This window comes from Halichoerus grypus, chromosome 2 (genome assembly GCF_964656455.1).
Source record: "Halichoerus grypus chromosome 2, mHalGry1.hap1.1, whole genome shotgun sequence".
Taxonomy (NCBI): domain Eukaryota; kingdom Metazoa; phylum Chordata; class Mammalia; order Carnivora; family Phocidae; genus Halichoerus; species Halichoerus grypus.
In genome coordinates, this window is record NC_135713.1 from 81818736 (window position 1) to 81833714 (window position 14979).

The 14979-nt window shown below is 36.5% G+C and overlaps 1 long non-coding RNA gene across 1 annotated transcript in view; it reads left to right on the top strand.

Moving 5' to 3' along the window:
- LOC118536848 (uncharacterized) overlaps positions 1-13504 on the top strand; it is a 661957-nt gene extending 648453 nt beyond the window's left edge. The window contains exon 14 of the long non-coding RNA XR_013445698.1: positions 13490-13504. This is a non-coding gene — a long non-coding RNA (uncharacterized LOC118536848). The remainder of the gene's footprint in view (positions 1-13489) is intronic.
- Positions 13505-14979: the final 1475 nt, after the last annotated feature.

The following is a 14979-nucleotide window of genomic DNA, read 5'->3' on the forward strand; positions in this document are numbered from 1 at the left end:
CAGCGACTGGGAGCCCAAAGCCCAATCCACAGGCTGACCTCGAGTAAGATTGTTCCAGGCTGTGTGTTTTGGGAAACTTGGAATTAGTGAATTATGTTTATGGGATTCATTTCTAAACTGTACCAGAGCTTATAAAATAATAGTATTTACGATATCCTGGAACAACAAACACAGCATGGAGGCAGCTGCCTCATCGGAGACGGAGCCGCGGTGATCTCAGACATTTGTCTGTTTATCATGGACTGGACTTCCTTGGCAAACAAGTCAATAAGGAAGATGAGCACACCAGTCTAACGCTCTGCTCGACACTGCAAGGAAATGTGCTCCTCACCATCACTCCAAACGCGAGTGCTTCTACTCTGTAAGCTCACTGCCTTTAAGTTGAAGTGTGAAGAATAGCAATGTGGGACCGAGATCAAATGAAGTCAGGCCTTTGATTAAATGTGAAATGAGAGGTGTTTTGAAGAGAGCACAGATCTTTTTCTTTTTGGCCGATGTAGGCAGTATCTACAATTAAATCTCAAAAGGAGCAGATGTATGCTCACAGGAAATATGTGAAAGAAAAATCATTAGGAATTATTATGCTTTCGCTACCTAAAAACAAACTTGTTCCTGTGAAATATATGAGTTATTAATTCTGGCAACACTCGAGGTTTTTCCTTCCATATGTGATTATGGAGTAGCCAGTTTTTAAGTACATTATGCATTTGAATTTATCCAACAAATTCTCTTCCCTAAATAAAAATTTCCCTAAATCCAGGTAATCTCCTGGAAGAAGTTTCATGATAATGCAATAGCTGTGAATTACTCAGCTAGCAAAGGATTTCATTTTTCTATATCAAACAAACAAATGAAGCACTTTACCTAGCATTTTTCAAATAGTAGGTATTGGATAAAATGTTTGAATAAACAAAGCAGATGAGAAGAAAGAACTAGGTCTAATAAGAGAATATTTCTAGCCAGTGCTACATGGTTCCACCTTTGATATCTAAAGAATCTTACTTTAATCGCCTTAAAAGAAAAAAAAAATCTTATTTTTGTTTAACTGTCAGAATAACTCCACAGTGCAGCTGCTTGCCCACAAAGAACCTTGAATAAAGGAGTGTCCACCTGAATTAGCGTGCAGCCAAAAAAGTAGAAACAAAAATCTGAGTGTTCATTAGGACTTCCATGTGATAGATATTACCCTGGAAAATAAAATGGACAGTGTCTTTCCCTTCCTCTAGAATGAGTTTATTCTGGCCAAAAGAATACATTCCAGTTTTTCTAATTTCCTTATTGGTGGGTTCATTTGTAAGCAGCCACAACAGTTGGCCAAGGTCAGCAAGTCAGGACTACAATGCCTCAAGTCTCTTGAGAGTTGTAATTTTTATATCAAAATGGAGGTTATTTAGGGCAGTTTATCTCCCCAGCTGTTTTTAAGCAGACAGCGTGCTGACCACCCAGTGGGTGAGACCAGGATGGGTGGAAGTGGAAAAGACTATCTGATGTGACTCAAAAGAAAAAAATGCAAGATTCTTGGGGAAAATTCTATCATGGCAGGAGGCCATGAAATACGTGTCTTAAACAACTTATTTTGTACTCTAGATTGTAAATCTACCTCCTGTGAGCAGCCCTTAAAAATCGAGACTAAATAGAAGACAGCATTGAGAGTACTTTAAGAAAGGGAAGGCTTATATTAAGGTTATGTCAAGTGCATCGAATAAAGAAAATAGAGGGATCTAATCTCTTAGATATTTTAATTTGTTTTGTTTTCATCCCATTTTGAATGGTATTGAAACTTCAATGAATAATTTAACATTAATTTAGTAAACCTTATGTAAGCTATTCTAGCTTCATAATTTTATAAAACTGGATTTATAGAGCTGACTCATAAATGGACTATCCAGTGGAATTATTATCTGTAAATATTGGAAGTAATAAGAGAATGAAAGAATATTGTGATTTTATGGTTTCATTTTGTTCATGGATGAATCAGTAGCTTTTCTGATTAAACGATTAATTTAAACCTTACCTAACCCTTCTCTAATGCAGTAAACAGAATTTAGTTTATTAGGTTATCATTAGGAGTAGAGACATGCCCATTTTTATTATGTTACACAGAATGTAAACTTTGTGATACTAGGAAAACAGGCTTATTCAATATAATATTCCTAGCACCTGGAACAGTCCCTGACAAATATTAAACCTTAGATAAAGTATTTGCTGAATAAATGCACCTAAATCAGTGATTTCCCTGACCAAAAAGAGACAGATAAACTATAAGACCAAAACAAAGACAAATCACATAAAAATAGGAAACTTAGGTAGAATCCAGAAATTTGAATGTTTTAATAGATTGCCCAATGATTTTGATGATCACCTAATTTTGGTAACCACCAACTATCTACAGCTTGGTACCATGTATTCAGAAACCACAAATGAGCCCACAGACATGGAGCTCAATTAAAAAAAAAAAAAAAAAAGAATGTCTTTAAAAGAGGCACACTCCATCTGGTTAACTCATATTTTTATGTCACTCTCTACTGTTGTACGCAAATTCCATTTTACTCATTTTCTTTACCTGTCTGGCAACTGAAGACATGGGGTTTCCAATCCCTGAATTATGGATGTTTATAACTCAGTTTTGGCAGACTCTCAATTTATATGAAAGCTTCAGTTTGATACTTATTTTTCTTTATTTTATTTTTATATTTCTTATAAGAAAAAGAGTGCATTTTTGAGATTAAAAAATAGGAAAACCAAAAAGAAAGTTGAACTAGATGTCTTTCAAAATAGCTTCTAATTTTGAAGTTCATTGTGAGTGGCTTTATGAAGGCCACTTATGATAAAAGCCTCCAGTAGTTCGTACATCCTTCAGGTCTCTAATATTGCTTCTATGTAGAGAGGTATGCAGAAAATACAAGCAAAAGAAGAGGTTAATGCCTTGAGGGCTCAAAACAGATCTGCCTTCAAACACAGGAATCTCGGTAGGTATCTTAAAATATAATGCTGTTTTAAGAAAAAGGCCCACTGAAAACTAAGATCTACCTCTTTCAGATTACCGGTGTGACAATAAACTCAAAAATTCCTTATTAGTTTGGAAGTGTGTAAGGCTTCTTCATCTGGCTTTCTCTTCAGCCTTACCTCTTACCTCCTCTCCTAACTTTCACCTAAATATTTTCAGTTCCTGAAACAGACCTTTAAACTTTCCCTCATACTGGTACTACCACCTGGAATATTTCTCTCACCTCCTTCTCTTGGCCAATTCCCTTCTTAGATGCTGATAAGAAATCATTGTTTATTCCTAAGGGGAGAAGAGGTCTGATGCAATCCACCTGCCACCAACCAAGGGACTGGTTGCTTCAAGAAACGGTGATCTGCCACAGACTTAGGTTCAGTCTTAGCCTCTGGTAAACATTAAGATGTGGCAGTAACTAGACCGGCCTTGGTAAAAAGGAGCCCATGCACAGCTTCCACTCATCCTGGCCACTCTTTTCATAGTCCCATTGCTCAAGGACATTTAGGCACTGGGGTAGCAGAGGAAACAAGCTGGCTGATATCCTCAAGACAAGTCATTCTATCCATCTTCTTATTCAGGGCTTACTCTCTGATGGGCATTCTTTGGCGCATAACTGAGCAGCCAAGGCATTTCCCACTATCCATAAGTGCATATATAACCATACTTCAGATTACTTGTCCTTCTACGTTAGGTGAGTGACCCAGTATACTGCTCTCACCTCTGCCTGCTAGTAAGATTTCCTTTAACACTGTCCCTTAGACAAATTTAAGTGGGGATATAATGGAATGGTAGTTTAGTTTTAGCTACCACCAACATACATGAAAAGGTCCAAGTTTCTTTCTTCGCTATGTGATTATAAAAAATCCCCACCTCTAGTAGGCCGTAGTTAGTTGAAGGAGGACTGATGTATGAGCATGAAATAAAATACTGTCAGGCATAAAGTTGGTCGGAGTCCATTCAGAGCCAGTCGTGTAACGGGCACTGGGACAAGATGTGTGCATTTGAAGTCCCTGATACATACCCTCAGTGTCTCCATAGTGGCTGACTCGTAGCAGGCACTAACAGTATTTGTGGCTTATATCACCAGGAGCATGATACCATCAACAGCAATGGGGAAAGTTAACTATTCTGCAAAGTTAAGGAAGAGAATCTCGGAAACCTTTTAAATGGAAGATGAAATTAAAATGGCTGTATAGACTGGAAGTGAAGGCTTAAGAGGTGGCTTTTAGGCAAAAACAGACTCAAGAGATGTAATAAAAGTGATCAAGGGTGCCTGAGAAAATGAGGGATAATGAGGTAAAGAATGAGGCATGGAATTCTGAAAAGTTTGGAAGTGCAGTGTGAATATCTACTTGGAATCTGCTGAGAGACCTGAACAGTTGTAATACTTAATTTTATGTCAACTTGACTAGGCTAAGGGATGCCCAGATAGCTAGTAAAATACTGTTTCTGGGTGTGTCCATCAGAGTGTTTCCAGAAGAGATTAGCATTTGAATCAGCAGACTGAGTAAAGGAGATCCCCTCACCAATGTTGGTGGGCATCATCTGATTGGTTAAGGGCCCCAAAAGAATAAAAAGGCAGAGGAAGGACAAATAATCTCTGGAATGTTCATCTTCTGCCCTTGGACATTGGAACTTTTGAGACTTGGGCTTTCTGACTCTGGGACTGATAGCACTGCACCCCCTTCAGAGTGGGCGTTACATCATCAGCTCTCCTGGTTCTCAGGCCTTCTGCCTGGAACTGAATTATTCCACTGGATTTCCTGGTTCTCCAGCTTGTGGACAGCAGCTCCTGGGACTTCTCGGCCTCCGTAATCATGTGAGCTAATTCATATAATAAATCTCCTGTTACTTCTATCTGTATATATCCTATTGATTTTGTTTCTCTGGAGAACCCTGACTAATACAGGAGTGTAGAGAGTACTGACATTTTTAAGACTGCTAATTTGCAGAGGACTAATTTGCAGCAGTTCTTATGGGCTGTAAGTGCAAGCTGTTGCAGTAAGAGCTGTGAACTTGAAATCTAGTGGTTGGTGTTTTAATCCTGTCTTTGCCACCTAGAGCATTTTTCTTTAGCTGCAAATGTGAGAGATGGAATAGAAGGTCTTTGAGCCTCTTTCAGGCTTGATCATTATACAAGTATGATTGCAAATTAGAACCCTAGGATTCTGTGAATATCCCAGTGAGGCATCCTCAAAGTTTGACAAAAGATAGAGTCACAAGGTGTGTAGGTGTGGGAAGTGCTATATAAAACATAAAATAAAATGATTAGATGTGCAAGTGATTAGATAGCTAGCTAAGTGATCAGCTTGCAGAAATGTGATAGAGAAGATGATCTTACAGGGCATAGGGAAGAACTGTAAGAAGTTGCAATTTAATGGGGATGTTATAGTGAGGCATTCCACTGGACCCGAATGAGAGAGAAAGTGAGGAACAGCAGGTAGATTTTGTTGATCTCTGCATGTCCATGTATCTGGTAGATAAATTCACGTGAGCAGATAAAGCTGTTTAAAATCTTAATTTAAGCATCTTAGATTGGAGTCACATGAAACTTCCTTTACAAATGAATTGTATGATGCGAAGTTAAAGGAAATTAATACAAGGTAAACAACCACAACCAACCCCTCCCCCCACAGCCTTTCAGTGACTGAGGGAATTACAGTATGTAATTGAAGAGAGAAAGAACACAAAAGAGTAATAGTTTAGTCTTGCTAATGTTGAAGTGACATGACAAAACTATTGTTTCATGTAGAGATTTACATTAGCGACGTATATCATGTAGATATTTACATTAGTGACATATAAAATGATGGTTAGGAGAAAACTTAGCTTTTAATTCAACATTTCAGTATGCAAATTAAAAATACCACAACTAGAACATTGCTTTTAGTCTTTCCAAAACTGCTATTAGCTTGATTCAGGAGAAATTCTTAACTATTCTGTCATGGAATGGACTCAGTTATGACCAGACTGGTCTTTACCTTATGTGTAATAGAATGACTTGCTGGCTATCGTCTGACACTATCTAGCGACTTCCTCTTCTTTTCATATTTTTGGTGAAATACTATGTGAATAATATGGTATTTGCATACGAATTCAGGTTAGCCAGGATTAAATCAGAGATTTCAAACACTATTTTCTTTTTTTTTTTTTTTAAAGATTTTATTTATTTATTTGACAGAGAGAGAGAGAGAGCACAAGCAGGGGGGGAGTGGCAGGCAGAGGCAGAGGGAGAAGCAGTCTCCCCCCAGAGCAGGGGGAGCCCAATGTGGGACTGGATCCCAGGACCCCAGGATCATGACCTGAGCAGAAGGCAGTCGCTTAACCAACTGAGCCACTCAGGCGCCCTCAAACACTGTTTTCATTCAAAAGGTAAGTGTCGGGGCACCTGGGTGGCTCAGAAGGTTAAGCATCAGCCTTCGGCTCAGATCATGATCCCAGGGTCCTGGGATTGAGCCCCACATCGGGCTCTCTGCTCAGCAGGAAGTCTGCTTCTCCCTCTCACCCTCCCTCTGTGCTCTCTCTCTCTCAAAGAAATAAATAAAAATCTTTAAAAACGTTAAGTGTCAATGATGGGTTGGCAGATGACTTCAGTATGCAAATATTTTTGTTTTCATGGAGATAGGATGGATTCCAGCACAAACTACTTCCACCTGCAGAATTCTCTTAATAAAAATATAGTCATGTTGTCTTTGGTCCACTCAATTTTCTTCACTTCACCATAATGGCCCTGAGAAGCATTCTCCATGACTAAGGTTAAGGTGGAGGATACAGACATCCTATAAAACTGTAGTTTTATTCATCTGGATCAACTTTCATGTTACTATTATCCATATGGGAAATTGTAAAGAAAGCAAAAATATGACTTTCATTAGATTTGTAAAATATACTGAAATAAAACAGAATAGATTGTCTATCAATTTATTTGTCATTCTGGACAAAGGAATGTGCCAATCATCCAACTATATATATTTCCATATACAATTGATTACTCCTAGATACTTACATCTGGATATGTTGTCTTATGAAAAAAATCTTTACTAGTAGTCTATTGTTATCTGGCTCCTTCTTCCCACAGCTATGGCATATTGTAAATTGTCTGGAAGAGTCTAGTTACAATGCTTATTTCTTTAATCTCATGTCAAACTGAAGGTTAGTTTGACCCATATTAAATAAGGGTAGAAAAATGAAAAAGAAGACATTGGTGATAAACAGTGTTTAATTCCATTTTGGAGAAAACAATCAACTCTCTTTCTGTAGGATAAAGCTGAAAATGGCAAAAGCTCACACAAATATACAGTGCTGTATCATTCTCAGGTTAATAAAAACAATTTATATGCAGGGTAGTGAACAAGAAGAAAGTTATGGAAAACATTTCTCACCCAAGGACAGTGTACCAAATGTGTTAAGACTTATGGGGGCAATCAGAGGTGACCAAGTCTCAGTGGCGGGCCTTATTAAGTTAGACGGTGACCCAGTGCCTTCAACTTATTAAGCTGTCGAGAACTTCAGTGATTAAAACCAAAGAAAGGTCAGATACAAACCTTCAGAATGTCCCTACACTGTTATTTTCTTATAGGCACTAGACCCTCATGGAAATACTTCTCTTGACTTTAAAAAATTAGTTATTTAAACTGGATTTATCCAAAGCTTGAGAGAGATTTTAGTAGATGATGCTTCCTCAAGATTTCTCATGCCAGTTTCATAACTTGAATCAATATCTAAAGAAGTATCCTTAGAAGGTGGTTCTGCATATCATCAGAACTGAGGCCAGAGGAACAAGATTCATGGGGAAGTTAGCATCTTCAGATGGGTCCTAGAAGGTGAGTGAGACTTGTAGCTACTGTTAGAGATACTGGGAATAAACTTTCAAAACCTTATAATTAATACATGTAAAAGTTAAAATTTGAGATTTGATTCCATCCCAAGTTGTATCCTAGGCTTTAAATATTGTATGGGTTTAGATAACTTTTCTTTGTCCTTTTCATCTGTCTCCTTTTCCAAATGTATCTGTCTCTGTATTATGATATATAGATACACCAAACTCTGAATACATTCATGTGTAAATGTACAGGTAGAGGGGTATCATGTATATGTAAATACATACTGCACATGTATCTAGGACAATGTTAAATGTTACGCTTTCTGTTGTCTTGGGATCTAAGCAGAAGTCTCAATTCCATATGCACCCGAACCCTTCAACCCCATGGCGGAAAGTTGCTGTACTGTTTCTGCAGCACATGCCAAAAGATTGTGAAACTGGTTCTGCAAGCTTTAGTCTGTTGCACATCTCTAGGATATAAAGAGAAAAAAAAAGAAAGGGCTATTTACTCCTACAGTCCCCCTGCCCACCATCCCCACCGCTTTATGGTATTTTCCCTTACCTCTTTTCGAGGGAAGTTTGCCTTCAAGAGAAGTGTTTGAAGAGTTTTACAGTTGCCTGGAGTTTGAAGGTCATAGGAAGGGGCCACTGCCCTCTGTAGGGAGAATTCTGCAAGCAGCATAGCGAAGGACAGAGGGCCCAGCAGAGAGTAACTTGCAACTGTGTGTGGTGCTAAGGGCCAGTGGGAACACTGAGGAAGGGAGCCTTGCCTTAGTCTTCTCACAAGAGACTCTACCATTTCACAGAACCACTTCCAGGGCACAGGGCTACTGCAGAGGCCAAACTACCGCTAACAGTGGTGCTGAAGGGAGGGAGGGTTGTATGGCAGCTAACTGGAAGAGGCTTCTAGAAAGCCCCAAAACTCCCCGTGAGAGGGAAAATCAGAAATGTTTCAGTTCATTCCTCCTTCCTATTCCAGGATTTCAGTGGGTTGGGGAGAAACTTAAATTTGCATCAAAATTTAGAGTTAGGTGATACCTCATTAACTGGACTTTTATTATGGAAGTGTAACATGAAAATTTGTGGGATCTGCCTTTGCATTGAGGCATTTCCATACAGTGCTCTGATAGGAATATAAATACAAATACTATTTCTGGGAAAAGACATGGCAATATACATTAATAATTCTCTCAGAAATTAATATTCTTTGGCTTTTTATCTTCCTATGAATTGATCTCTAAAAAATAATAAAAATTCAGACAATAGTGTGCATCATAATATTACTTCTAATAAAAACACAGAAACAATTTGTATCTAACAAGAGAATGGTTCAATACGTTATGGAATATCAGTATAATGGAGAGAGATTACATAACCATTTAAATTGTTATTTTCAGAGATTAATATATGGGCAAATGCTTAGCATATAATGTTAAGTGAAAAAGAAAGATTCAAAATTATACATGAATTTTAATATCAACTTAAATATTTATGATTATGTAAAATATGTATGCCTAAATAAAAAGATTGAAACAAAATATTAAGAAGGGTTATAATCGGTTGGAGTATGGGTTGGTTATTGTATTGCTTTATTTATACCTTTTTAAATTTTCCAAGTTCTATTAAATTAATATTGTATTGCATATATTATAACTGAAGACACAAAATATAAAGCGATTTATTTTACTGATACAATAAGCAACATTTTTTTCCTATTACTTATCATATTAATAATGGCATAACAGAGCACATCAGAAATTCCGAATTTAACATATTTTATTCTATAAATTTAAAATTTTACTTTAAAACTATATTTTGACATGAACAATATAATTTTAGATACAAGATTTCATAGAAAATTATGGATTTGCTGTCATTTCTTAAAAAATATTTTTGAACACTTTTATAATTTTTCTATCCAAAAAAAGAAAATATTTTTTACTGGTATAATTTGTATTTTTATATATGGGTTTTTATTAAGATATTAATTCATACTTCATTAAGATAGGTGATTCCTATTCCATTTCTTATACATCTTAAATTCCTGTATTTCTAATATGCTTAACACAAAATATAATTCAGTTTTGGAATGCAAATACTTAAACATGAAATTTTATAGTTTGTGCATGTGAGAAAACTATATAGATGACATTGTCTTCATTTGGAGACACAAATCTCACAATCACTTTTCAGATTCATACATGTTCCTTTTTTTTCTCTATCAGTATCCTCCCTGTGTTGTTTTCTCCTCTGCTTTCTGACTTAGATGGAAATCCTCACCACATGGCTTCCTAGGTGGCCACCAAAAGTTGTACGATGCAGACCGACACCTGAGGAGTTGGCTGTCGGTGATGTGACCCTTGACAAAAGGGAAAAGGAGATTGGAAGGTGTCGGGCAAATAAAATTCCTTTCCTTTTCTTTCTCTTCTTCATTGACTCCTCAGAGGCTTGCTTTCTTCTTGCAAATCCTACAGACAAGTTTTGAGTGCCAAGTAACACAAAGACAAGTCAACTTGTCTATGGTTCATTGTTAAGCAGAAACCAGTATAGTAACAACATCGTGGTGCACTTCCTTGCTCCTTCCTTTGCTTGGCTTCACTTTTCCTGTTACCTTCCCCACAGAGCTGGCACCTCTCAAAATGTGTTAGCACCTTAATCCTTGCCTTATGCTTCCCTACCTAGAAGAACCAGTTTATGACACTTTCCACGTGGGATGACTTGTTTCCCCATCATCTGACTTGGTATAGCTTGGACCATCAGCATTCTGGAGAGAAGTTTTGCTAATGAACCTGTCTTTGCTATTATTTTGATAAACCGAAAGGAAAAAAAATATATGAATCTGCAGAATAGCTTATTTCTTTAGACACCTGAAGTCATGACTGAAAAGATGACTCTGTTGAAGCCAATTTTAAGGTTGTGGTGGTAATACCAGGATTCTGGCAGGAGGAGAGAGAGTTTCCTCAGTTTGGTCCAGGGAAAAATGACGGCCTTCAAATTCACTATGTTTAAAGTTGCATAGCACAGTCCAGATTATATCAGAATTGTGGTTTCCAACCCAGAGGATGATATCACATATATTATCTGAGACTCAGTGAACAGCTTAAGCCCCATGTGATTAGAAGTGGGTTTAATCTGGATTCTACTAGACAGGGCTATTTTATGTCTAAAAATCTTGGTTTATCCCAGCAGTGGCCACAGATGGATTCGGGAAGATCATGGTGATGCAAGTGTGGCTCTGTGGAGTGAGGTGAATGTGGTAAGAACTTTGTCCTTTATACTGAATTCAGAGATGAGAACGGACATGGACAATGACGTTTGGAAGGAAGTCTGTAATTTGGTGGATGAAAGTGCCTGTGAGGTGTTAAAACAGAAAGGATAAGTAAATTTTCTATTATGGTGCGACTTACCTCATTGAATCCACATTTAAAACAGTATCTAGGTTCACCTAGGTTCATCCAGTATCAGTGATAAAAAAAGGTGTATGGCACGCGGGATAAATTCTTCTGAGCATAAATGCTCAAGGATTACCTTTTGTTATCATCAAGAACCTGAGAGTAGATATATTTTGACATCCAGAAGATCTAAAGCAACTATGATATCTGGGTTCTATGCTGAGGAAATGTAACTCTAATGTGACTAATCGAGCATTCAGTTACCATCCATGTTCACGGATCATACTTTACTATTTCTTTCTACAGCAAGAATTTGGGCCCATAGTAACAAAGCATGCTAATAAAATGCTTGCATTTTAACATATGGAAGAATTAAATGGACTACCATAATGTGCCTCCCAAAAAAGGAAAAAAAAAGAAGACAATATAAAAATCATGGTTCAATCTAAAATGAGGTAGAAATATGAGAGTGAATTTTCTCTAACGAAACAATTAGACTACACATATCAGACAACATTCCTTTTTATAATATGTCCTCTGTAATCTGAGCAGCTGAAGTTCTGGGTTATATTTTTAAATAAGCCAATTGGCAATTAAAAATAACAACTTTAATTGACTTTTAAAATTATAAAATTAATGTAATTTTTACTGTAGATGTTATGAAGAATAAAGAAAAGCAAATGAAGCGCAACAAAATTTCCAACACCCTAAGAAAATCATTGTTAATTTGTCTTTGTGCCCCCAATTTTTTTATATTTTTTTTACACAGATACATACTTCCAAATTAAGATAATACTACATAGGCAATATTGCATTCTGTCTGGGGGATTTTTTTTGTCATCAATTTTCTGATGACAGAAATTTCTAAGACTTTTCATATTCTTTGAAAACAATGTTTAATAGCTTCATATTATTACTTTGTATGGCTGTAGCATGACTTATTTACTCAGCAGCCCTTTTGTGGTTATTTAGGTGGTTTTTCCATTTTACTCTCAGAACTCTGTATTGAGGATCCTTAAACATACTCTTTTTCTTTTTTTTTTTTTTTTTGTGAATCTCCTATTCCTTCCTAAGAAGTAGAATTACTGGCTCAAAGAGAATACAAAATTAAAATTCTTTTGATACGTATTACCAATTTTAGTATATGTGCTGCCGAAGCGAGCACAATACGTATTACCAAATTATTTACAAAAACTGGAGCCCCAAATTCTATTCCATGTATTTTCAATTTATATTTTGACTTTTTATTGAAGTTTAACTTTTTTCATTTATTAGAAATTTTATTTATTATTTATGAGTCTTGATGCTTTTAATTATTTTCTGCACAAGAATTCATCTTATATATTGTGTTTTAAGAACTCTTTACATATTAAAGCTTTTTATGAGTGTCCCATACAGGAGTAAACATGAAAACAAATCACCTGTTTTCACAACCTTATTTTAGCATATTTATTATTTAGCAACTCTTTATATATTAAAGCTTTTTATGAGTGTGCCAGACAGGAGTAAACATGAAAGACAAATCACTTGTTTTCACAACCTTATTTTAGCATAAAATAAGTAAGACATAAAATAAGTAAGCAAACAAGGAACTAAGACATTTGGTTGTTTCAGACAAAGATATTTCTTTGCATCTGATCTTTTAGATAGCAACGGGCATAGCAGGATTGAGAAGGATGATGCCTTAACTACTGTGCACAGAGCATGATAAAGTTCTCCGGTTCTCGAGTCTTTATCTTAAATACATATATATCATTTTATGGTTTTCCTTATACTAGCTCTTGCCCACTTCTTGTCAAACTTCTTCCGTTGTATTTTATAATTTTGTTTTTATGGATGGGATCTCTCTTTGCATTGTGTTTCCTAATTGGCTATGGTAGGTGACTGACTACTTTATGATATCTATAATTTGAGCTTTGGTGCCATTGTTAGGATCAGGGTGAGCCAATTACCACAGGGTGCTACTCAAAATTTCCTGGGATTGAGCTCCCAGGATTCTATCTTCCTAAGTTCCTAAGCTCACACTTAGTATGGAAGTGTCAGAGTTGAGAACCTGATGATAACCATAAATCTTAGCTTTAATAAAGTATTTATGTCTACTGGCAGTTTATGTCTTGAGGTTGTACTGTGAAACCTGCTATTTAACAAACACCTTAATTTGTGTTTTGCATCTAGTCAAGTTTAAGGAACTTTTAAAAGGTATTTATACGTTCTAAAAATCCACTTAATATTGTTCAAGTTGTATTATATTTTTTTGAACTTACTTTCTTGCAGGTTGTCATTTGAAGAAGAAGAGAGTTGATTCATCATGATTGGACAATGTTGAATGAGACTCAGGTGCTGTCTCTGCTTCCTGACTTCTCCCTTGACCAGGAAGGATGTGAATGGTTGTGTGAAGGAGATTGAGTGACTGTTACTGTGGGAACAATTCCTAGGAATGATCTATCTTCCTATCTCACTGAGTGTCTGCTGTGTATTTCTATGGCACTAATTACTACACGGGGGCCCTGATAGATCACCTTAGTCCAGAGAGAACATAAGAATCAAGGAAAATATTCTCATATCATTTTCCTGAAGGTCTGCCTACAGTTTGCCAGTAAAGTTTTAGAACTTCTTTTCCCTAGACACTCAAAATATTAACTACAATGTTGTATTGATATAATGCACTAATATTCCTTGGTATAATTAACTTTTTCCTACTAAATTTGAAGACTTTGAAAGCTTTGTGTCTTGGGATCAAGCCAAGGCTTGATATTATATTATTATATTTTTTCCCAGGCTTGACTGAAAAATGTTTAAGTATGAGAATGAAATAATATTGATGCCAAGGTTTCTTTTTTTTCCCTTTATTCACAGACATCCAGCTTAGGGGAGGGGTAAATGTTTGCCTTTAAACAGCCAGCCCAAACCATGAGCAAACACCCCCCATACACAAATCACTTCCCATGTTCCCACATCATTGCACACTTGTCTATCCCTGTGCCCGTACTGTGATTTTTAAATTATTTATCTATCTGACATTTCTTTACTGGATTATAACTCCAAAAAGGTAGGAAATTGGTCTTATTTTTTCATTGTGTCTTCAAACCTTGGTACAGGGCAAGGCATATGGTAATCGCTTATTGAGTGAATCAATAATCCATTGAATAATCATTTTATTTTGTTCTCACATTGCTTCTGAACTTGATCAACAGCAGAGTCTGCCAAATGCTTTTATAAGCTATTTTAATTCTATATCAAGTTGCGGAAACTTAAACAATTTTCTGTTAAAAAATAAAATGTTTGTTTTCGCTGTGCTTCGCTTCAACTTACAGAGTAAATTCATGTTTCGTTTGATGAGTAAGTGTATTTAGACATTTATCTGGCACACTTGAATAAACCCCTCTGAGATGATAGATCAGTGTACTGTTTTTAAAGTAATAGTAGAGCGTGTGGAATTTACTCTGACAGCTTCTAGCAACAAGAGTAGCTAACACTTAGACGTATAGCATTTACTCTGTGCCAGCCTAAGGGCGAACTTAAAACTATTTGCCAGGCATGATTTAAGGACTTTAGATATATTAATTTGTTTAATCTTGTTCATCGTTCTGTGAAGTTGGTATTATTATTCCCATTTTACATATGAGAAAACTAGAGCAGGGAGAAGTTAAATGACATGCCCAAGGTTATATGGCTGGTAAGTGGCAGAGTGACTATTAGACAGCCATCTGGCTTCACAGCCTATGTCCTGACCACCGTGCCAAAGACTCTGCTAGGTTAGGTCA